The sequence below is a fragment of the Cuculus canorus genome, chromosome Z (assembly GCF_017976375.1).
Source record: "Cuculus canorus isolate bCucCan1 chromosome Z, bCucCan1.pri, whole genome shotgun sequence".
In the NCBI taxonomy this organism is placed as follows: Eukaryota; Metazoa; Chordata; class Aves; order Cuculiformes; family Cuculidae; genus Cuculus; species Cuculus canorus.
The window spans coordinates 50,134,205-50,157,580 of NC_071441.1; the positions used below are offsets into that span (position 1 = coordinate 50,134,205).

At 37.1% G+C, this 23,376-nt stretch overlaps 1 protein-coding gene across 3 annotated transcripts in view; it reads right to left on the reverse strand.

Annotated features, from left to right (window-relative positions):
* The window catches only part of LINGO2 (leucine rich repeat and Ig domain containing 2), a 512,589-nt gene that overhangs the window by 167,151 nt on the left and 322,062 nt on the right, over positions 1-23,376 (reverse strand). For all 3 annotated transcript variants that reach the window (XM_054054396.1, XM_054054393.1, XM_054054394.1), the window contains 2 exons: positions 9,531-9,573; positions 508-665 (listed from right to left, as the gene is read on the reverse strand). The gene's annotated coding sequence lies outside the window, so the exon portion shown is untranslated. The remainder of the gene's footprint in view (positions 1-507; positions 666-9,530; positions 9,574-23,376) is intronic.

The window sequence follows — 23,376 nt, forward strand, 5'->3', positions numbered from 1 at the left end:
GTATTGCTACTGGCTGCAGCAGAGATTCTTTTTATTAACACAGTGTAAGGCAAATAAGTCGGTCTCCTCATGCTAAAACCATGTTTTCTGTGAGGAAAACAACTCACTGCATAAGATAAAAAGCTGCTTAGAACTGAATTTGCATTTGTAAATCTTTCTTCATTTTTGCTTGCAGAATACAGTGGGTTCTTGGCAGATAGATAGGACTAATAGCTCTAGACTACTCAGCTGAAACAAGCATCTGCTTTAACACGGTATTGTGCAGTTCCTTGGTTTTTTTTCCTTCTCTTTGGAGACACATGGTTAAAATTATATTTTAACCTAATCTTTGTCATATTGCACTTACAGAGTAGCAAATTTTTTGTTTCAAGCCACAGCTGTTACTCCAAGACAATAAGTAAGAGGAGACCCTATTAGAAAGAATTGGAGATACATGGTTCCATAAACACCTGCAATTGACATAAGCCTGGAAATTGGCAACAAACAAACTTATTTCAATACACTTACCTGTTTAATGCTTTTAAAACTCCAATACTTCCTCTTTACCACGCAAACCTTTTAGCCACTGGGTGAAGTCAAAATAGAGTACTTGATCATGATAATCCCAGCCTGTCATGGACAACAGCATCTCTCATGGCACCACACTCAGAACGCTTAAAATGAACCTGTAAGACACAGATATGCTTACGTTTTTATTGAGATACACTCAAATCATGTCCTAGGATGAGGAAACATGATAATTTAATCAATGAATACAATATAAATGAGTGAGCACAAAGCCATAAATATCACCTGGTAAGCATCAAGATGAGAGACTGCAAAGGTCATGGTCTTTTGATCTATTTTTGATGATTATTTGAAGTTCTGTTATACTTATTGACTCATTAAAATCGTCAGGATTAAAAAACAACAATTGTCTTTTTAAAAAAAAATGCAGCTTTTCATACACAGACCTGTTAAGTTCTTTCTCACATGAATTTTGAAGGAAGATTGTATTCTGAACCAAACAGAATCTTATCTGAGAAAGGTCATGGAAAGGATTCAGTAAAATAATAGTGTTCCATGATAGCTTTGCTGAATACAGTTTCTTACAGCATCTTTAATAGGAAATGCAATCTGTAAACAGATGCAATGCAAATCCATACAAATCATATGCTCTTCTTTTTACTAAGAAAAAGCTTTCAGACAAGTAAAGTATTCAGGTGGCAAATTTCAGTATGGTTTTAATGCAGCCAGGAAAATTTACAACTTTACCTAGTGCTTTGCTTCTGTATAGTTTTAAGATTCCTTGAGAAAATTTCCTACCATTCATAAGCAACTGTTAGTGAGTCAAGAAAATCCTTTTGTTAAAATCTCTAAATAGGATTTTTCGGACTTTAAACTACTGTGAATCTACCTTCTTCACTATTCATTTAAGCTATTAATTCAGTTTAGCCAAATTTAATAAAGCTATTTTTCTCATCTTTGTCCTCTGTTACTGAAATCTTCAGGCCAATGCACAGCTATCATGGTGAATACCAGATGGCATCCAGATCATGGTCAGTTCATCCAGAGGATACACTTAAATGAGCTTTCCTTAAGAGTCCCTGTTGAAATCTAAAGAGTGACTGAGCACTACTCCTAAACATATCCCAAATCCTGGGTGTTCCCTACTTTTCCCAACAATAGTAATGTCTCCCCCTCAAAAGTTGTGTATGATTTTTAATAGCAAGCATGAAACCATGTGCACAGAATTGAGTGCCAATGCATAGATATATACGCAAGATTAAAATGAAATATTCTATCTGAACTCAGAAATATCCTACTAGTAGATTTGTTCTCTAACTTTGCAAAGCATTTCATAGAATCATAGAATAGTTAAGGTTGGAAAAGAACTCTAAGATTATCCAATCCAACCATCAACACAATACCATCATGCTTATTAAACCATGTCCTGAAGCACCATATCAACAAATTTTTTGAACAACTCCAGGGACGGAGACTCAACCACTTTCCTGAGCAGTATGTTCCAATGCTTCATTGCTCTTTCAGTAAAGAAGTTTTTTCTAATATCCAATCTAAACATCCCTTGGTGCAACATGAGGCCATTCCATCTCATTCTATCACTTCTTACTTGAGAGAAAAGGCAAGCATCCACTTCACTGCAACTTCCATTCAGATAGTCATAGAGAGCATAGAGCAAACGGCCTTGCTAGCGCATGATCCCTCAGACACTGGAGTGCTACTCCCAGTCTTATTTCTAGTAAGCCAGGTTTCATCCTTCTCCCCCTTAAGTATCTAGTCCAAATATCTAGTTTAAAGCTCTCTAGAAGAACCCCGCTAACTTCTTGGTAAGTATTCTTAAGAAGGCAATAGGATCAAGGAATAAATCAGGTGGATAAAGGTCCAGTTTTAATTCTAGTTTCTGGAGAAATTTTCTAGTTTACAGAAACCAGGATTTGTTAATAATATAGGCAGAGGGCGTTCCTGAGTCAGTTGTGAAACTGGGCTGAAATGGGGGCAGAATATATGGATTTGGTTACTAAGACAAGAAGTTATGCCTAATCTTTAACAATCTCTTCTCAAAGGAAAAGAAAACTCCTTAAAACTAGGACAACTTGGAGTAGAAAAAGAAACATGGAACAGTAACAAAGCCAATGATGTCTACTCTAAACACCAACAATGGAGGAACAGGCAAAGATCGTACAAATATGATAATCCAGATCCACATATCTGTGCTGACAAAGGGGGATCACCTGTTAGTTCTGGATACCACAGAACAGAAGTCCTCCTTCAGAATGCTCCAAAGCCTCCTTTCACCCTATCTGAGCGTGAAAGCTGGAGTGGAGTTTGAAATATGGGCAAGTGCTTTAAAAATGGTGTATGTTCACCTACAGAAAGGGACAAAGAATATGGAGCAAACTGTGTACAGGACAATCACCGGGTGAACAGAATATAAGCATGAAAAGTTAAACATCTAGAAACTGGTGGCTTTGCATGTTGTCCTTTAAATAACTTAGCTCTCAAGACAGAGTACAAAAAAATAAATAAAAGAAAAGATGCATTTGAGAAGTTTCCTTGTTGTGCTTGTTTTGGCTGGTATAACATTAAATTTCTTCATAGTAGCTGGTAAGGGGCTATGGATTTGTAGTTTTGGATTTGTGCTGAAAAGAGTATTGATAATACATGTACTTTTTTAGTTATTTCTGGGCAAGGCTTACACAGTGGAAAGCCTTTTCTGGTCTCATCCCACCCCACCAGTTAGCAGGCTGGGCGTGCTAAGAAGCTGGGAAGAGACATAGCTGGAAGAGCTGACCCCAACTGACTAAAGGAATATCCCGTGCCATATGATGTCATGCTTAGGAATAAAAAGCAGGGGAAGAAGAAGGAAAGGAGAACTTTCAGAGTTACAGTGTTTGTTTTCCCAAGTAAATGTTAAATGTGATGAAGCCGTGCTCTCCTGGAGATGGCTGAATACCTGTCTGCTGACGGAAAGCAATGAATGAATGAATTTCTCATATTGCTTCTCTTGCCTGTGCAGCTTTTACTTTATGCATTAAACTGGGGGATAATGAGCAAGCAGTTGTGCGATGCTTAGCTACCAGACATAGTTAAACCATGGCACTTGTCAATCCTGTTTCATAGGTCAAATCCACCATGAAAATTAACAGGCATCAAGAAGGTAGTAAAGCAAAATTAAGTAGGAATAAGAGAAGGTGGGGTCTGTACAGAAGACTCAAGTATTGGGAAAGGAATACTGAGCAACAAAGAGAAACGATGTGACAAGACAACAAGATTTACATAAAATAAATTTCATTAAGATTCAACACAAAGTGTGGAGCAAACTGTTTATGATACCATTTGTGTGTATAGCGTCCAGGATTTCTAAGTAAACAACTCACCAATCATAGGACAAAAATTTTGTGCTGAAATCCTAGATGTTGGAAATAGGTCCATAAAATGACTACTCAACCAAGTACAATTTTCCAGAAAAGAAGAGGCTCGACACTGATATTATCCACTGCTTGCCGGTAATTTTCATCACAGTATTTATGCCATACGTTTGGATCAGGAAAGCTCATAAATAAAACTCAGATTACTGAGAACAGTTATATCAAATCAGTTACTTGATTATTTAGAAGCTATGTTGCTTGTCATCTTCTCAAGAGTTTTTTTAGCAGACCCATTTTGTTCACTATCTGGGTTTTTTCCTCGTTTGTATTTGGGAAAAGTTGATTGATTTTCAAGGATCATCTTCTCCAAGCTCAGAGGTAGTCCACTGCCACACACAGAAGTCAAATAAAGGTGTCAGGAGGCCTTGATAGATGAACTCCTGACTAAAAGCAAACTTAAAAAGGAAGTGCACAGGAGATGGAAGCAGGAACACTCTCAGAGGGCTCAGGAATAGAGTTAGGACAGCCAGAGCCCATCTAGAGTTGAATCTGTGATGGGATTTGAAGGGCTTGAACGTGAGTCAGCAGTGTGCCCAAGTGGGCAAAAAGGCCAATTGCACCTTGGTTTGTGTCAGAAACAGCATGGCCAGCTAGACCAGGGAAGTGATTCTGCCCCTGTGCTCAGCACTGGTGAGGCCACACCTCCAATCCGGTGTTCAGTTTTGGGCCCCTCAATACAGGAAGGCCATTGAGGTGCTGGAGTACACCCACAAAAGGGCAACGAAGCTGGTGAAGGGGCTGGAGAACAAGCCTTATGAGGAGCAACTAAGGGAACTGAGGTTATTTAGCCTAGAGAAGAGGAGGCTGAGGGGAGACCTTATCACTGTCTACAACTTCCTGAAAGGAGGTTGTAGAGAGGAGGGTATTGGTCTCTTCGACCAAGTGACAGGTGATAGGATGAGAGGGAATGGCCTCAAGCTGCACGAGGGGAGGTTCAGACTGGACATTAGGAAAAACTTCTTCACTGAAAGAAAAAAGCTATCACGCATTGGAACAGGCTGCCCAGGGAGGTGACTGAGTCACCATCCCTGGAGGTATTTAAAAGATGGCTAGATGAAGTGCTTAGGAGTATGATTTAGTAGTGGAAAGGTAGGATATGGTTGGACTCGATGATCTCAGAGGTCTTTTCCAACCTAGGGATTCTATGATTCTATGAAACACGAAGCGCTTCTACAAGTAGATCAGCAGTAAAAGGAAGACTGAGGAAAGTGTGGGCCTACCTCCAAACAGGAAGAGGCTTTCATGACTAAGAATACAGAAATGCCTAATTTGGTGCTTTATTCACCTCATTGGCAAGAGAAGCTTTCAAGAATACCAAACCACTGAGATGAAAGCAAAAGTTTGTAGCAATGAAGACTTGCTGGAGCAGGATCACGTTTGGAAATACTTTAAAAGACAAGCCATATGCAAGTCCAACAGGCCTCACAGGATGCTCTCTGGAGAAGTTCCTGAGGTGCAGGAAAATGTAAACGTCACTCCTAGCTTCAAGATGGTTAAGAAGTAGTATTTAGGAAACTATAAGCAGATAAAACAAATAATCCTGAAAATACTTTCCAAACTTATTAATGACAAGTTTATTGGGAGTAGTCACCATAGATTTATGAAGGGGAAACTATGCTTAATTGCCTCATAGCATTTTATGATCAGGTGATCAGCTCAGTGACAGACAGCAGTGGTGCTGTCTACCTCAACTTTAGCAAGGCTATAATCCCTGTTTCCCATAACATCCTCACCTACAAACTGATGAAGAATGGATTAGACAAGCACATAGCAAGGTGAACATAAAATTGTCTAAACTGCTGTCCTGGAAGTCTTGTGATCAGTGGCCTAAAGTCTAGGAGGAGGTCATTCATTAATGGTTCACCTCAGGGGTCCATACTTGGACCAACACAGTTTAATCCGTTTGTGAAGACAATGGACAATGGGGAAGAATGCATCCTCAGTAATTTGAAGATAATGCAAATTATCTTTTGGGCTCAGGGGTTCTTATCAATCTGTATAAACACACATTGGGAAAGAATGAAGAAGGTGGAATTAAACTTTTTTTAAGCAGTGCACAGTGGCAAGGCAAGAGGCAACAACCATGAACTGAAATATGAAATTCTGTTTGAACATAACAAAAAATATTTTTTACTATGAGGTTGGTTGAATACTAGGTTGCCCATGAGACTGTGGGGTCTCCGTCCTTGGAGATCTTAAAAATCATGAATCATGAATCATGACTGTACATGATTCTAAGCAACGTGCTCTACCTGATCCTGCTTAAAGCAGAGACATTGAACTAGACTATCTCCAGAGATGCCTGCCATGTTCAAACATTCTGTGATTCCATGAAATCCTATAAAATGGTCTAAAGAATGAAAAAAAATTAATGAACAGCTTCTGCTTACTTCACAGTGCCTTGAGACACATCAGTGTAACCTGTTTTATAAGAGCATACTGTTTTATAGCAGTAGAAGAAAGCTTATTTTGTCTCTACTCTGCTAAGACAGTGCTTCTAGTGCAATAATATTAGCTGTGACTTTTGAAGTCATAGGCATTCAGCAAAACTGGCATTTAAATACAGAATCTGCACAAGAACATACCACAATATCTAACCCCCTCAAACTCTATTTAAGTAGACAGCTTTAATATTTAACATCAATTTAATTCTCTCCTTGTTCATTTTTACCATCACTGCAGTTCAATTTTTGGAAGTGAACTGAGGTAATAAAACTGGAGAGACTGTAAATCTAAAGTCTGAAGAATACTTTTAAAAGCACAGTCCCACAGAACAAGTAACAGTGTGCTACTTAACAGGAGCTAGTAAAGTCAAACAAGCAAAGCACTCGCAACAAGTTTTCTGTTGCATTTCTGCCATTGTGAAAACAAAATACACAAATCAAGGAGTTATGTTTTGCATTCTCTTTGTTCTGGTGTGTGTGACTGAAGCAGAATCCAATTTCCACATATTTAAAGGCTTTATGATATTACCATTGGCAAATTCTGCCCTGTCTCTCCTCCTCAGGAGCTTAGATTCTGTGATGGCCTAAAATTCTGCTCAAGTTTGAGAACTACAGTGCTAATTGCACTATTAACATTTTGCCAGTCTTGTTCTGCAATGTCATGACTATGCCTAGGTCTCAAAGAACAAGGCATGTGGGGAACTGCTCTTTGGCTGGTTATGTGTAATCTGTGAGGAGGTACTCATCACTCCCTCTTTTATTTATCTTATCTTTTTTTTCAGTAGTGCTAATGGAAAAAGTAGGCCAGAATAAGAGAGATTTCTGGCTGTACCAGGCCATAGAAATGCATGAGACACTAACTGATCCAAGGTTTTACCATCTAAATCACAACCACAGGCAAGAGATGGGAAAAAAGCCAGTGAAGAGAAGAGAACATAGATGCAATGAATATATCAGTTCTGATGACTTGTTTTAAATGTTGATACAGGATTTTCAGTTCTTTCAGTGGGTTTGTGAAAGAGGTGATTTCAGAAGTATCAATAAAACAAAGAAGAAAGTGAAAAGCTGGTGGAACAGACAGTGGGAACTTTTAGAAAAGAAAGTAGTGTGATGGTGCCATCCCCAAAGTTTGGGGAACTTTTTGAAGGGATGATGTAGGGCAAAACAAAATTCAGGATTGTAGTGATGCATATTTACTAGTGTTTATAGTGTATGTGTGCTTACAGATCAAAGATCTGTTTCTAAGATCAAATGGAAAGGCCACAGGCTACAAGTGCCAACTCTTTTAGGATAATAATTTGCATTTGCAGTCCTGATTGTCAGTTTGGAAAACTGATACCACCTAATTGTTGCATGGTAGTATATGCAACTCTGAAAGCAATATGGCTGTTTCTTCTCTACAACCTGTTTGACTTCTGTCCTCCCTGACCTGTCCTCCCTTACAATATACATTAATTAAATAAAAAACTACTGGGATAGTCACCTACTGAGAACTGGCCCAAAACCATTGAAATCACATACCCAGGAGTTATCAGAAGTTAATTTGAAAGCAAGAGCAACATACCAGCTAGCTGGAATTAATTAGGCAGCAATGCTGGGGACAGGAATTTTCTCAGTAGCACTGCTGCATGAAAAGTGTTATGACTAGCTGACTTGCTGTTTTCACTGCTGGGTGGTTCATTCCATTCTACTGGTGGAATGGAATCAGACATTTTTACAGTGGCTGAGTGGGGTGCACTAGAGGTGCTGTCAATTTCTCTGAACACTAGAAGCAACTCCTGTGTGTCATGAATGAAGCATATAACCCATATGTGTGCAAATCTTTTGCTTCATCTAGCAGCTGTGACACATCCCAGTCCCACTGGAGCTATTGCATGAACAAAAGTTCTGAACATGGACATGAATTATTTATGATGATGACGAATTTACCAGAAGACACCTGGGAACAGGAAGCAAGAAGAAATTTGCCAATAAATCTAGCATGGGCTGAGGAGGGCAGAATCTTCTCAGGTCTGTCCATGCCTCAAAGTGTGGAGGTTTGTGACCAAGAATACCTGCGTACCAGATCTCTACAACAAACACTGAAGAAGTCAACGATTAGTTCTCCAGTTGCATGTACACGTGCTTTCTAACCTAACTTCTCACTCACAGAATGAAGAATGAGCATAAGCATGAATGAAGAAGCACCAGCAGCCACTAAATAAAACACTAAAAATTGAAAGTATATTTTTAATTTCAAAAATTGCTGCATTTTCATTTGCTATATAATTCCTGATCTTTACAATTCCTTCCCCTTCTCCCTTATTAATAAGGGAGACCTTATTACTCTCTACAACTACCTGAAAGGAGGTTGTGGAGAGGAGGGAGCTGGCCTCTTCTCCCAAGTGACAGGGGACAGGACTAGAGGGAATGGCCTGAAGCTCCGTCAGGGGAGGTTCAGGTTGGATATCAGAAAAAAATTCTTACAGTAAGAGTCATTGGGCACTGGAACAGCTGCCCAGGGAGGTGGTCGAGTCGCCTTCCCTGGAGGTGTTTAAGGAAAGGGTGGATGAAGTGCTGAGGGACATGGTTTAGGGAGTGTTAGGAATGGTTGGACTCGATGATCCAATGGGTCCTTTCCAACCTTGTGATTCTGTGATTCTGTGATTCCCTCTCCCATGTTTTGCTTTTTTTTTTCCCCTCTCAATTGTCATGGGTCTAGATCCTCATTTTATATAAAACAGGAAGCTGAAGTTCTGAATGAGCTACAGGAACTTGACCTTTGATACACGTTTTGTCAAAAATAAGGTTCGCTAAAGAAAGGCTTAATAAAATCATGCAGAGACTGAGTTGTTTTTCTTCCTTTTTCAGATTTCATTATTTAAAAGTGGAATTCACAAAACAGGACAAAACTTACCAGCCCATAAATCAGTTAAACCCATTCTGTCCATTTAAGAATGGCAAGTTATAAGACCTCTGCTCAACTTGCTGTAGTCAACAAAAAGAACACAATATTCATTCCAGTAAATCCATGTAAATAAAAAAAATAAGTCCTTATTGTAAACATTATACAAAGGCCATTTCATTTTTAACTTTCTTGCAACACAACTGCAAACAGTAATAGAAAATATACTCAGATCAAGTTGTTTTACTTCAAAAAGTGTAAATAGCGTACCTGGAGACAAAGTAGGTTCAAGTCCTGGAGACGATCACTGCGCCTTTGGAAATAAAATTCTCATATTAAAAGTTTTGCAACTGATTTTGTTTAGGATAAAATTTCCTGTTATCTGAAATGTTTTACTTCTTTAGTGCCAACCAGATCTCCTTTCTGACTTAAAGCTACATTTAAGAGTTAAGTATAATTTGTCCAGTCCTACAGTTACTTCTTCTTTCAGTCACCTCAGTTCCTACTCAGTTTTGAGGTTTCTGAGAAGAAGGTCCTTTGTAATATACGCTCCTGCCCACTCCAGCTTCCCAACCTGAATTTCAGCTTATTTTGTACTACAAAGTCTAGCAAGAAATCTTTCTGAAGCAAGTATTTTATGAAGTGGGAATCAACATTTTGTACTCCCTTTGCAGCACTAGTTACTGCGGCAGCAGTTAACCAACAAACACTGTTTGAAAATAAAACTTTGGACTTGCTGCATCCTGGTTTCTGGATGTGTGAAATTACCTGTCATCCTTGAAATATAAGACAGCTACAGTCAAGTACTGTACTGGCATTCTACTACAGAGCTTGCCTTACTACAATAGTACATAGTACAACTATCTTATCCAAATTAATTTCACAGATTTAACTCTTTAACATCAAAATATGAAGCTTCTAGGGGTCATCCAAGACATTTTCCCTAGGTCCATGTCATTAAATGATCTCTCTAGTAACCATAACAGTAGTGTAATACTCAAATTAACCTTGCTTCCATAGCTGCTGCTTTATTTGTTGGCACAAAGAAAAGTGTATTTCCTCACCTCCTACAGTCTGACTTCTGACTCCTTGTGAGGGGACAAAAGGCAACCTGAAAACCACACATGCTTAATCTGGCCAGATATAGGAGGCTTGTAGAGGTGCACCATGAGTGATACAAAATTAATCTTCTATAAAATTCCAGATCCTTCCTTATGTCATTCCCAAATCTTAGGAAATTTTCAATTTATTAGATAACCCCTGAAGTTCGCAAGGCTATTCTTAAAGACAGTATGTTTCCTAGGTAGCTAGCTCAATAATGAGTCACATATTTATGTCTCAATAAAATGATTCTTAGGAATAAGTCCTGACTTTTTTGTTGTAGAGAAATTACTTTTTTTCCTTAAGTATATACTTCTGTGTACAAACCAAGACACCAACATTTATTTCATTTTAAAGACACTGCATCTTCTGACAAACTTTTTTGACTGCATTAAACTAGATATAAGAAAGAAATATTTAGACAAATATTTTTACAGAAAAAAGAACTTTCCAAATTTTAGAGAGATAATAGTTATAAAAAAAAAAAAACCTAAAATTTGCTGATTTGAGTAGATCAACTTGAAAGTATATCTGAAACAAATGTATTAATTTCAGGGAAGTAAATCTTTCTTGTAAGAGGAATGATTTGGAAAAATGTACTGAGAGTTCTTCCAACAGTAAGAAAAGTGTCCTCCTTAAAATAAGGATAACTACATGAAAGGCAGAAAGCATTAGTAGAATATAACTTTTTAGCTGTAATTAAACTTACTAGAATACATATGACTCACTACTCTCTCATAAACAGAGAACACAGTTTGTTGTAAAGCTTCTTCCAATACTGCTGTACATCTTACATACTTATTTTAATTCCATATTCTCAAACAGATCTTTATCAACATTTTTGCTCTGTTTGGTTCCCCCCATTCCATTCTAATTATTTTTAAAATGCCTCTCTAGCATTCAGAACTAACAGTGTAACCATGGCTTAAACTTCAGCTGAGGTAGCACATAGTACTAAAAAAATGCTATTTCTTTATTTTTTTTTTTGTACCCTGTTGATGTCAACAGAGACAAAGATTACCAGTTACCTCACAGTTCCTGGTACTTAAACTTCTATTACCTTATTTCTGATAACAGAGAATTTCTGTTTGACACAATCGAATCGAAGTCAGGTTTATAAGCCCCAATAATCACTGATGTGAAAGTAATCGGCACCCTTCAGTGGTGACTACATTACATTTCACAAAAGCACATCAATCATTAAAATTTGCATATATTCCAAAATATTTATTTGATTTAAAAACCATAAAACTTTCACACACTCAAACACGACCAATCACACAACAGACTTACTTCTTGCACCTCATCAATTTATTTCATCCCAAGAATAAATTCACTTTCTGGTACAGTTTATTCAAATGCAAAACTAGAAACCCTGATTTGTAAAACCAATAGACAGGTACATATATCAACCCAATAGGCAGCAGGATTAACTTATACTGAAGAGGTCTGTTCATGGCCTACACTGAATTTTCCTCCCTCTTCTAGTAAAAACCAAATATCTTCTTGAAACAATATGATGCCAAAGATGAAGTTGAGACAGCTGAACATCAGTGGCAGAAGGACAGAAGGACAAAATCAGCTTTGCTGAATCATAATGCATCCAAAATATGACTATTCAATTGGTTAAAGTTTCTCCAGACCTCTTCTGTTTGAAAGAAAGACAACAGAAGAAAGTCTGGCTCAAAGTCATGGTTTTGAAAGTTTCTACCCAAATGGTTTCAAATAAATAAGATACAGGTCTGGTTTAGGTAATTTGGGTGGATGTGGGTAAGTTATTTGGCCCTTGGTAGAAAGCTTGGTCAAGTAATTTCAGGTTACAGTTCTGGTGTCCCCACGGTTCAAAGAATACTTTACAACTGATGAAAGAGCAGCTTTTTTTTTGCCACAAAACTGCCATTTTGCAGTTATTCAAAAAATCCAGTGAATGTTGTTAAGTGACAAGAGTTTGTGTGTACATCCAGCAGAATGAAGGGGAAATTCAAATTGTAGCCGCTCAGTATTGGTAATTGGTGACCAAGGAACAACTGGCATGGAGGGCAAAAAGGTCCAGCAGCAGAAAGGGTTGAATTGCCTGGATGCATGAATGGCAGAGGCAGAAGGAGTTTCTGTAAGGGGGAGAAATTTCCATTAGTGATGACACAAGAAATGCTGCAGTGTTGTAACAATTGGTTTGTTGTGGAAGGTGAGTGCTAAGAGGCCTCCTTTGGACAGCAAAGCCAGGCTGGGATATGTACCCACCAGTGGGCCAAGGTATCGCATGCTGATGCTCATGGGATTGGTGCTACTGCAAGTGTACATAAGAAACAGGCTTGTGCAGCACCTTTGCAGGTTCCCTGTAGAACAAATGATGGTGGTAGGATTCTATCCAATGCATTGTGCAGTAAAGTTTTTATATTTAAGCACAAAAAGGTAAATAATCCAACTCAAAGGACAGAACGAAAATTCCCTAACGAGAGACTTGCAAGTTAGTGGTTAAAAATATGCAGATTCTCTTTGCAGAATTGACTGAATGGTAAACACAACATTTCCACATGGCAGATACATTTATTTCATCCATAGTTACAACATAAAATAATTTTTCTTTGATAATGCAAGTCTTGGAAGTTTCAGAAAAAATGTACGTCTTGCTGGGATATTCTGTGAATATTTATTAAATATTTGGATTGAAATGCCACATAGAAGAATAAAATATAAAGTGTACTCAGATATGTACATATTATGTATCCTATTGCATGTACCAGAAGGATAATATGAATTCCTTTTAACACAATGTATGGGCTCTGCTTTCTACACTAGCATCATCCAGTCCAAAAGAGTCAGCTGGGTGATCTACAAAAATAAATTTCCTTAACTGAAAACAACTAGGAATGTAATAATAAAGGCACAGTTCTCACAATAACTAGGGGATAATTATTGAGCTTGTTTTGTGACTGATGAACGAGGACTTAGAAAAGAAATTTAATCACTGATTTCTTATCATATACTTAGATGCCAAATGTGATCACATAACAGATGAATGCATTTCTATCTTCATTTTATAAATAATCATGTCTAGCATGCTGATTACAAAAGCAAGCAAAAAAAAAAAGAATCTTGGGGGTTTATTCCATGGAATAGTAGTGGGTATTCACTTCTAGCATGCAAAGTCTGATAAAGACTTGCAGCCATAGGAAGAATTACTCAGGCCAAATCAACTCAGCTACATCCAAGGGAAAAATTTGCAGGAAGTTAAAGCTCGCATTGCCAAGACACCTTATCAGGAATCAACTTAATCACAGACAGAGACGGAATATATTGTTGGCAGGATGTGCTACAGGAAGCTACATATCAGTACAGTTTCCCGTCCTGGTCATATCACATCCCTTTTCATATTGTCACTCTTTAATTAGAATTAGTTCCTTATTTTTCTCTATCTATAAAACAGCCATCACCTCTTCGTTCTTAGAGGCTTGGTCTTTGTTTTCGAATCAAGTTAACGGAAAATGAGAACAGTGAACCTTATGTAACACTGGAAAAGTATCAATAATATTAGCAGACAATGAAACAAAGCAAAACCCATGAGAACAACAGTACACATTTTCAAATTCAGTCCTTTATCAAAATGCGGTATGCCTTTGTGTACAATTATGGAAAGGGAATTTTTTTGAGAAGACAGAGGCTGAAATTTTACTTCATTTCTGTGAAACTGAAATTTAGTCCCAGTCAGAGCCAGAGAAGAATAGAGTACCAAATAGGAAGCATGCTGATTTCCTTTGTGCTGCTGAGATTCTGCACTATTTTAGCAAAGTCAGCCCCTCCCCGGCTCACCAGTGCACATGTAGCAGTGCATTCGAGCAGTTTGATAGCAGCGCATTCAGGGAGCATAAAACCCACATGTGCAGCATAGAGATGTCCCTTGTAGACTACAGGCTTCTCCCTTTAGCTCTTCATAGAAAGTCTTCAGGAGCTTGCAGAAAAGCCTGAGGAAAGAGGGCAGTGCGTGTGTGTGTATGCAAGCCTGCATATGTGTGTGCAGGAGCTGCTCTAGCTAAAAAGTCTGTTACCATCAAAATCTCATTGCTAGAATCAGACTTGCATAATGCTCTGCAGTGGAAACTCTTTCTGATGGCATCTTTTTTCTTCTTATTTAAAATAAATAAAATAAAATAAAAAAATTAAAATAAAATAAAAAGAAAATCCAAGACAATTTGTAGAACCTTTTCCCTATGCAGTAGTGCAAACAACACAAGACTGTCATTAATGATATCTGCTAAAAAGACTTTTTTCATCCAACTCTTCAGTTAATCTAGTTTGGAGAATGTTTTTATTAAAATAATTTAACTGTAACTGAAATCACTTCATTTAACCAGGAATCTGGAGCAGGGCAACAAATAAATTTCCATAAGCTACAGCATCCTACACATCCTGGGGCAACTAAAGATGAGAAAACAGAAATTAAGTGTGTTGCCAAAAATGCAATTAAAAAAAGGTTACTTGAAGTTGCAATTTATAACAATTCCGTACTGACCTCTAATTTACACCTTCTGCTAACATCTGACAGCAGATCAATTTAAACTGTTAAAAAGGTGCTGTACCTCCCTTACCTCCTTTAATTTCACCTCAGAATTCATTCCATTTAGGATTACTTGATGGCTACTGTGATTGGGATGAGAACTAAAATCTGCTTTTTCTGTTGCAAGCAAAAGGATGGCAATAGCCATCCCAGTTCTCTCAAATGGAGATATTGTTGTTCCTTACTTCTCTATATCATTTGAGTGAGAAGTTTCTTAACAATAAAGCCCCCACGAATTGTTTCTAGGATAACTTTGCAACTGTGTTTCTACAAGTGTTGTCAGAAACGGACCCTGCTCCATTGAACCTCAGCCTGACAGATATCAATACATATTTTCAGGCTGTAAGAACCACTAAATCTACCTCTGACAAGACTTTACAGTAAGTATATGTTTCTTCATGCTATGTAAGAAGCCCACAACAAACAAAAAAAACCCTTGATGGATTAAGGTGCACCTGGCTTGAGAGATATTAAAGCAAGATAAAGACAATGCCCTCCAGCAATCAGTTATGAGAACAACTGTTTCAGCAGAGTGTATCAGCATGCAGCAGAGCTAATGTTCCAATCTTCCCTCCCAAAGTACACATGCAGCAATTATGCCAACAATAACTCTGCCACATTCAGGTTTTCTGGAAACCTTAGTCGCTAAAAACAGTTCAGAAAGGGCTAAGTTTCAAATTTTTTTTTTCACAGCAAAGAGTTCAACTAATGGATGAAAGGATTATCAGCATCCTACCTGTGTTCCTTTAGACTTGGTTCAAATGGGTATTATTAGCAATGTCATTAGCAAAGTCTACCAGGGAATAATGATCCCATTCAACAATAACTTTTGAGATTCCATAGTTTGCTTTTTACTCTACTTTAGAATGAAAATGAAAGCTATCTGCATACTCCTTCTCAAAACAAAGCAGAGCTGAAGCCTGTATTGAGTGTATGGTGGAATTTTACTTAGCTGGAATTGCATGTGTGTGTCAATCAACAGACTGATGGCTGGCTGACGGACTCAATGTAAGTGGTTTAATGCTGTCTGGCTCTAAATAGTTTTGCTGAGTCATTTAGATCAGCTTCTCCACCTCTTATCTCTCCAAATCAACATAAAAAGGATATGAGTATGGGTTACTCACATCTCAGCAATTTTACTTCTGCTCCTTTTTGGATCAGCTCAGTAGAGTTGGATTCATCCTAATATAGCTGATGAAGGAACAGGAATAACAGTTCTAATAGCATTGCGCCTCAGAGGACCACTACTGAAGGCAATTTAGACTAGCTGAGAATGTAGCAGATTTTTTAATGTAGACTATACTGAGAGAACAGAAGAAAAAGGAGTAATTTTATCCTGTCCTGACACATTTCTAGTTTCACATACAATTATCAATGCATACCTATTCCTTCATTTTTCAAATATTTTTTATATCTGCAAGTACTCCACTAATTCATGAGACTTGCACACAGAAGCTTTTTCCTGGGAGAAGAAAAATAAAATGAAGCTATATGGAATTAAGAAAGACTGAAGCAGGAAAACTAACCTAAAATCAGACACTAAGTTAAGAAATAGAATTACTGTTATTTTTAGTTACTGTCCTCATTGTATGCTTAATATTGCCTTATCCCAGCAAGAAACAACCTATTTTACAATTAATATGTTTTACTGAGCACAGAACAATGAACAATTGCTGCATATTAATCCCAGCTCTATTTCTTCTCACATAACTATGATCAAAACACTTTTTTTCCTTCCGGTAACATCATATTAATAACACAGGTTGCCTTACTGAGCTCCTGAAAGCCACTTCTGTGATAAAGCATCAGGTGCTGGTGCCCACGGGGAGAAGAAATCCCACTTAATTGCCAGATGTTCTTCTATTGAGGCAGACTTGGGGCAGGGTCATTACAAATACATGAGGTAGATAGAAGAGAGGTCTGTTTTAGCAAAAGGAGCTGGACAGACAATCTTCTGACTCATTGATTCTTAGAACAGATCACATGGGACTTGTTTTAAGAGGGACCAACATAGCATTTTTTTTCCTGAGCTGGTGATTTAGCAACATCCATTAATTTGGATACTAGGTAATTTAAATCTAGATTGATGTACTTTCCCTACCCAGCTCCAAACCAAGCAGAGCATGTGCATAAGTCAGAATCAGACTTTGCATTTTCACAGGTCTTCAAATGCATATGTATGTTATCTAAGTGAACAAGTTATTTGAAATCAAATTTGCCCATTTTGAATAATAAGCAGTCTCTTCAGAATAATTCATACAACTAAGCCGCCTTTCATTCCTGCATTCCCAGAAAGAATCACTACAATATATATATATATAAAATAAAACAAAACCCCTATGCCTGCAGTAGCAACATGTTCACAATAAGGCTAACTAATCAGATTGAAGTTGTCTGGCTTCTGTCAGCATACAGCATAATAAGAAAACCAATTTAGGATGAAAAGTTCATTTACAACAACTACAAACACAGAATAACATGTGCAAACTTGCCCACACAGATACATACTGATTTTATAAGATTTACAGTGAAAAGCTGAACATGCAAGAGCATCAGGATATACTTCTGTTTGGACCTGCAAACTGCTTGCTTATTAAAAATGAGTTCTCAACACAAATCAATACGAGGGTAAGACTGACTGAACACAGCATCAAAACTATGGCTTTATCTGGAAGCAGCCCAAATAAATATTGCTTTAAACAAGAGAGCCAGTAATGGACAAGGATATAAGAATACAAAGAAAGGAGAAACTCCAAAAGGTGAATAAAATAAACTCAATCACAAAGCAGAAACAACCACATTGTAAACAACTCAAGATTTCAATTTTAAACGAGTTGTCAGAGAACAATGTGGATGGTAACGCACCAAAAGCAATAATTAATCACAGTTCATTGCTATATGCATCTAAAAAAAGCATTGTGAATAACTTCCCAAACATTCACAAGAGAAGCTGAGGAAGACCATATCAGTGAATGATAGTTTCTATTGTTAGCTGTCATTATTAGAAAATAATAATAATTAATTAAGAGATATCCTCCTAATTAAAATTGCTGAATTGGGTTACACTTGCTATTGTTGAGCACTCTGACCGAAATGCTCACGTCCCTTTTTAAGGGTCATATTCCTGCATACATAATTAGATTATTTAGAAAATAATTGCATATAATGGGATTTCCAGGGAAGGCATATACATTTTTCTGGAGGCAAAGATCAGAAATATACAAGTATAATTAAGTTTCATTGCCTTTTTAGAGGAAGATAAATGTATTCTCCCATGACACTACATTGTTCCATTTTATACGCGCTATGTCTACTACTACAAAGCCAAACAAAGGGGTGTTATTAAATCTCTATTTATGCCCCAAACTCATGACCACATGGCTGTCCACATATTGGTAATGTATAAGATAATCTCTTATTGTTTTCTACAAATTGATTTTTAGCAGAAATTTTATAAGCTTCTAATATCATCATAATTTTGTCTGAATGTTCTAAAAAAAGAAATTCAGATGCATTGTTATGGCACATTATTATTCCTATGGTGTATAGCTATTACTGTTTTAAACCTACTGAAAAAATATCCACAACAAATGAAATGCAACTTTTTTTAAAAAATCTAGAAGGAACCCATTCCTTCTTTTGTTAAGTGTGTGGTTAGTGCAGGTTCCTCATTAAAGACAATTAACACAGAAACACTGCATGTTGAAGACTCACTCTGAGCTCTGCAGGGACGGACAGAGCAGCCCTACTGTGGGGCACTGCCAGACACCTACACCTCACCGTGGGCCCTCACAGTGGAGAACACAGAACCAGGACCCCACACCAAGGTATAACTGTGGGACTGTGCAGGGTGCTTTCTCGTGGGCATGTGGGTCAGTGGCCTGCAGGAATGTCACAGGTGCAGCTGGAGCCAGAGCATCTCTCCTGGGACATCAAGGGCGAGTGTGTGGAGGTGTCACATGGCCAGGAAGGAGGTTTCAACACGGATTGTGAGGAGAGGTGTTGTCCGTGCAGCTGTGTGTTCCGCAACCATAGAAGGTTGCATGTATGTTCATGTAGCCGGAGGGAATTATAGCATCTTGAGATTTGCTACAGAAGTATGCCTGGAAATTTGTAGGTGTTTACTAATGTTTTGTAAGTAAGTAGTTAGTACTGTGGAAGATATGTTTTTGTCATTGCTGTTGGTTTCAAATGTATAATTTTCTGATTACCAGTTAATTACTTGCTGTTAACAATAAATAGCTTTGATACTGATTTGATTTAAACCACTTCAGCAAAATAATTTTTCTATCAGTTGCTAAAATGTGGGATTTTTTTAACAGATTAGAATGATGCAACTTGAGAAAAAAAATCCACAATAAGAGTATACGTACTACCTGGACACACCACCTTCATCATAACAAGTGAACAAAAGGTTTTCTCTCCAGAAGCACTTTCTGTGTGATTTCAGAGGCAGCGGCTTTGCCCTTTGGGAACTGTAAAGGTACTTCTCTATTTCACATGATTGCAGGTCAGGTATGTAATCCATCAGTGACTGAATGGTTCTCAAATGTTACACTGATAAAAGCTTTTGAAAGAATAGTACAGCTAAATATACTTTTCCTCGTTCTTTTTAGATCTTATATAACTTGTTTTTAGGAGGCATCTGTACACACACATTGAAATACAGACTTTCACACACTAATACATAAAATTAAGCCTGTAGATGAATAATTATTATTATCAGAACAATAATTAATTTCATCATTTTAAACAAAATATTCCGAGTTGTTAGGGAGAGGATTCTGTTTCTTTTTTTCAGAATGATATATAATATCAATTTAAAAGACATCTCTTTGAAATCAACGGCTTAAACCAGCAATTCTGCTCAGGTAGAACAAACCCCAAGGCTGTTATACACTGTGTCTATTAAAGGCTTGATATTGACTATCATTTGCCAGTTACCTATGTTATTTCTAATTACCTGAAGCACTAATGTAGAAATAAGGAATGACTGCAGTCTGATAACCAGTAGCAACAACAGGAATCCAAAAGAATATTATTTGGGAGCCCAGTCTTAGGGGAAAGACCATAACATGAATGTGGAAGCAATCTAGTTACAAGCCAATCTTGTAAAGGTAGCACAGGAGAAGGGTTGGTATCATTTATACAAAAGGACACAGTTCAATGAAAAAGCGATGAAAGCAAGGAGATTTTAGAAATTTATCTAAGTCAAAACACAAAATAAAATGTAGAATAATGTTAAGTAGAATAATGCATAAAAATCAACATAAAACAGAAAATAAAAGTGAACATCATGTTGGTTTCCTTTCCTCATATGTTACAAAAGAGGCTGAGATTACCTAATAAAACAAAGAGACAATGAATTGAGGGTGGTTGTTTTGTTTTCATTTTTTTTGTAATGCAGACAATTGTTGGCCTAGATAGGAGAAAAACCTCACAGAGAGGTTTTTGACCAACTAGCTATTGTTCTTTGTGAAGACAAAATATTTATTTATTAAAATCAAAATAAGCTTATGAAATGCTTTTTTTTTTTAACAGACGAATGGGGGGAAATGGCAATGGATTACTTTATTTCTTATTTACTCATATTGCTTAACTTTTATTTTAAATGCATATGCAAGCGGATATACTCTGAAGTCTACAAGAATTTAGAATCTACCTCCTTTGTTAGAGACACTGAAAAGCCACTTTTGTAGTTTGTCATATATTGTGATTACATAGGATTTCTCAGCACAGACATATTATGTTAAAGACCAACACACAGTTAAACCAGTGCCATCTGTGGTACGGAAGGCTTATTAGTTTTGTAATTAGTTTATTTTAATAGAATTAGCCCACGTAAATTATAGCAGCATCAGCACTAGTGTAGACTAGTAAATGAGTCTACACTAGGTGGCTCATGGGCTTAACTAGATTGATGTGTACTCCAACAGCTCTGAAGGCACAATTTACTATACAGGGAGCAAATTAAGTGATCATATTACAAAATGACATTTGGTTTATTGGCCATCATGGATCATGCTGAAGAAAATGAAATTAAGGTTACAGTAATTAATTCCTATTTAAAGGAAAAAAGAAATTCATAATTGGTGGCACTGTTTAATATGTATATTTGCTTCAAACGTTCAACACAGAAACAATGCAGTTGGGCTTCTTCATGGATGATCACTATTTTTCCTATTAATACATTACATAAAAAGAATTCAAGGTCAGTCTATATCCTAAGATGACTTCTGTACACTGGGAATATCCAAGGACAATAATTCTGGATGAGCTAAGACACAGAGAGCTAGTAACAGGCACTCTTCTACATGACAACTATTACATCTGGATACTTGTATATGATGTCTATGGAAACAGAAAAAAAAAAAGACAAAACTATTTACTATAAAAAACAGAGAGGGTAGAAAACAGAACTTGATTTTTCTATTGCTATTCACTCTACTTACACTAACTCCTCTAGTAATTACTGTTGCTCTTTCACTCCTTGAATTCTCAGCTTTTTTCTTCATCACCTGCAGCTTGTCACCTTTACATCTCTGTCTTACATCATCATGTTGTTTTAGAATTTGTGCAATGACGACTTCTGTCTAACTCATGACAGGCTTAGATATACCACGAAGTCAAGTGAATAGAACAGAATAGAATAGAATAGAATAGAAACAAGGAATATTTCATGTTAATAAAGCTCCTAAGTCAGTAGGTGAGAATAGAAGTAATTTTAAAATAAACTGTGACAATATAAGGAGAACATTTTCTTTCTCTTCAAATATTTTATTTTAATTTTCCTCTGGAATTTACTACCAAATGTTATGCTTGAAATATCTTGGCTATTGAATCTTCTCAAAGCTAGCGCACTTACACTGGATTTGGAGACACTGATAATCATAGAGGCTGAAACTGAGCCACTCTAATCCTTTTCTTCAACTTTCAGGAAAGAGGACATCAATTGTAAGGATAATTGAAAGACTTATTTTTGAATAAACAGTTAAGTACTTGCTTGGATCCAACTGACTTTGATCGCTATTAAGCACATTCATAAATGTCCTTAAACAGGAGTGATTCACTGAACTGGAGCCCAGAAGAAACACAGTGTTGACATTGCCAATAAATGCAAAAGCAAAAAGAAATGTTACTTGGCAACTTATGAGAAACTATTTGAATGTCATCAAAGACTGTGAATGAAAACCAAACTTTCTTGGATCTCCAATTCACATTTCAAACACAATTTTCCTCACTCTGCAACATAATGTGGGATAATTTCTATAATACTAAAAAACTAACATGAACATTTTCTTTACACTGTCTTTCTTTCATAGGAAACATATTGTGAAATACCAGAATATTCAGTTCCTCAAGGACAGTCCAGTGGTGACGTATGGGTTGGAAAGAAAAAAAACAACCAAAAAACCTCTATCAATAAGATGTAATCTAATATGGTTAAGAAAAATATAAAAGCCCGAGACGGTCTAGTGCTAGACACACTTCAAGGGCACCACCTAGGTAGCCACCTCAGTATTTATTACCCTCTACATCTACACACAGTTCCAAAACTTGCTCTTGCCTGCCATTCTTCCTCATTATTTGTGAATGAGGGACATAAAAATCAAGATAATATTGTGTCAGGCATGGAGTAAACAAAGTATGACATCTGGAATAGGCACAAAAACAGATGACCACAAAGGAATCAAGGAAAAGGAGCCCAAGGCCATTCAGCCCATGGTCAGCAGTACAGCTCAGGAACAAGTGTTAGATCAGCAGTCTCTCCCTTAGAAGTACTACAGCATATTTTTCCCGTTTCATTTGCTCATGTAAAAACTGTAAGGTCCTTAGAGAGGAGGTTATTTCATATAGATTTACAACCAATATATTAATTTTACTCCAGAAGTGCCATGCTCATGTTTCCTGAAAAGTAAAAATCTTCCTTACCCTGCACACGCAAGAATAGGCTTCATCGCTATTCACTGCTTTACCCCGCCTCGTTTTTTCCAATATGCTTCCTTTCAAAATACAATACCTCTACTTTCCTCCAGGGGGAAAAAAAAAAAATCTTCATGAACTGAGAGAAATACAAGAAGGCTGACAAAATCATGCAGATCAACACAGAATAAGAAACTGTTCGACTATTACCATGTCATACACATAGCAATGGAGGCATATTTGACCTAAACCCCCTTCTTAGAGAATTCTTCTTTGGAAAAAAAAAAGAAAAAAAAGGAAAAAAGAAAAGATCTGAGAGATTACCTGGGTCCTGAATCCCTTCTTGGACTTTGTTGCCTATATTTGCTTTTGAAGTACTATTAAACTCTAAAGTGAGATATATAGTTAAAGGCAAGTTTCGAGAAGAACATCAAAATACCTCAGGTAAGTGGTTCTGGTGGCTTAAAGTGCCAAGAGGATTCAGTTGTGCATATTTTCCCATCTGTTTTAAATCCTCTAATATTATAGGAAAACAGT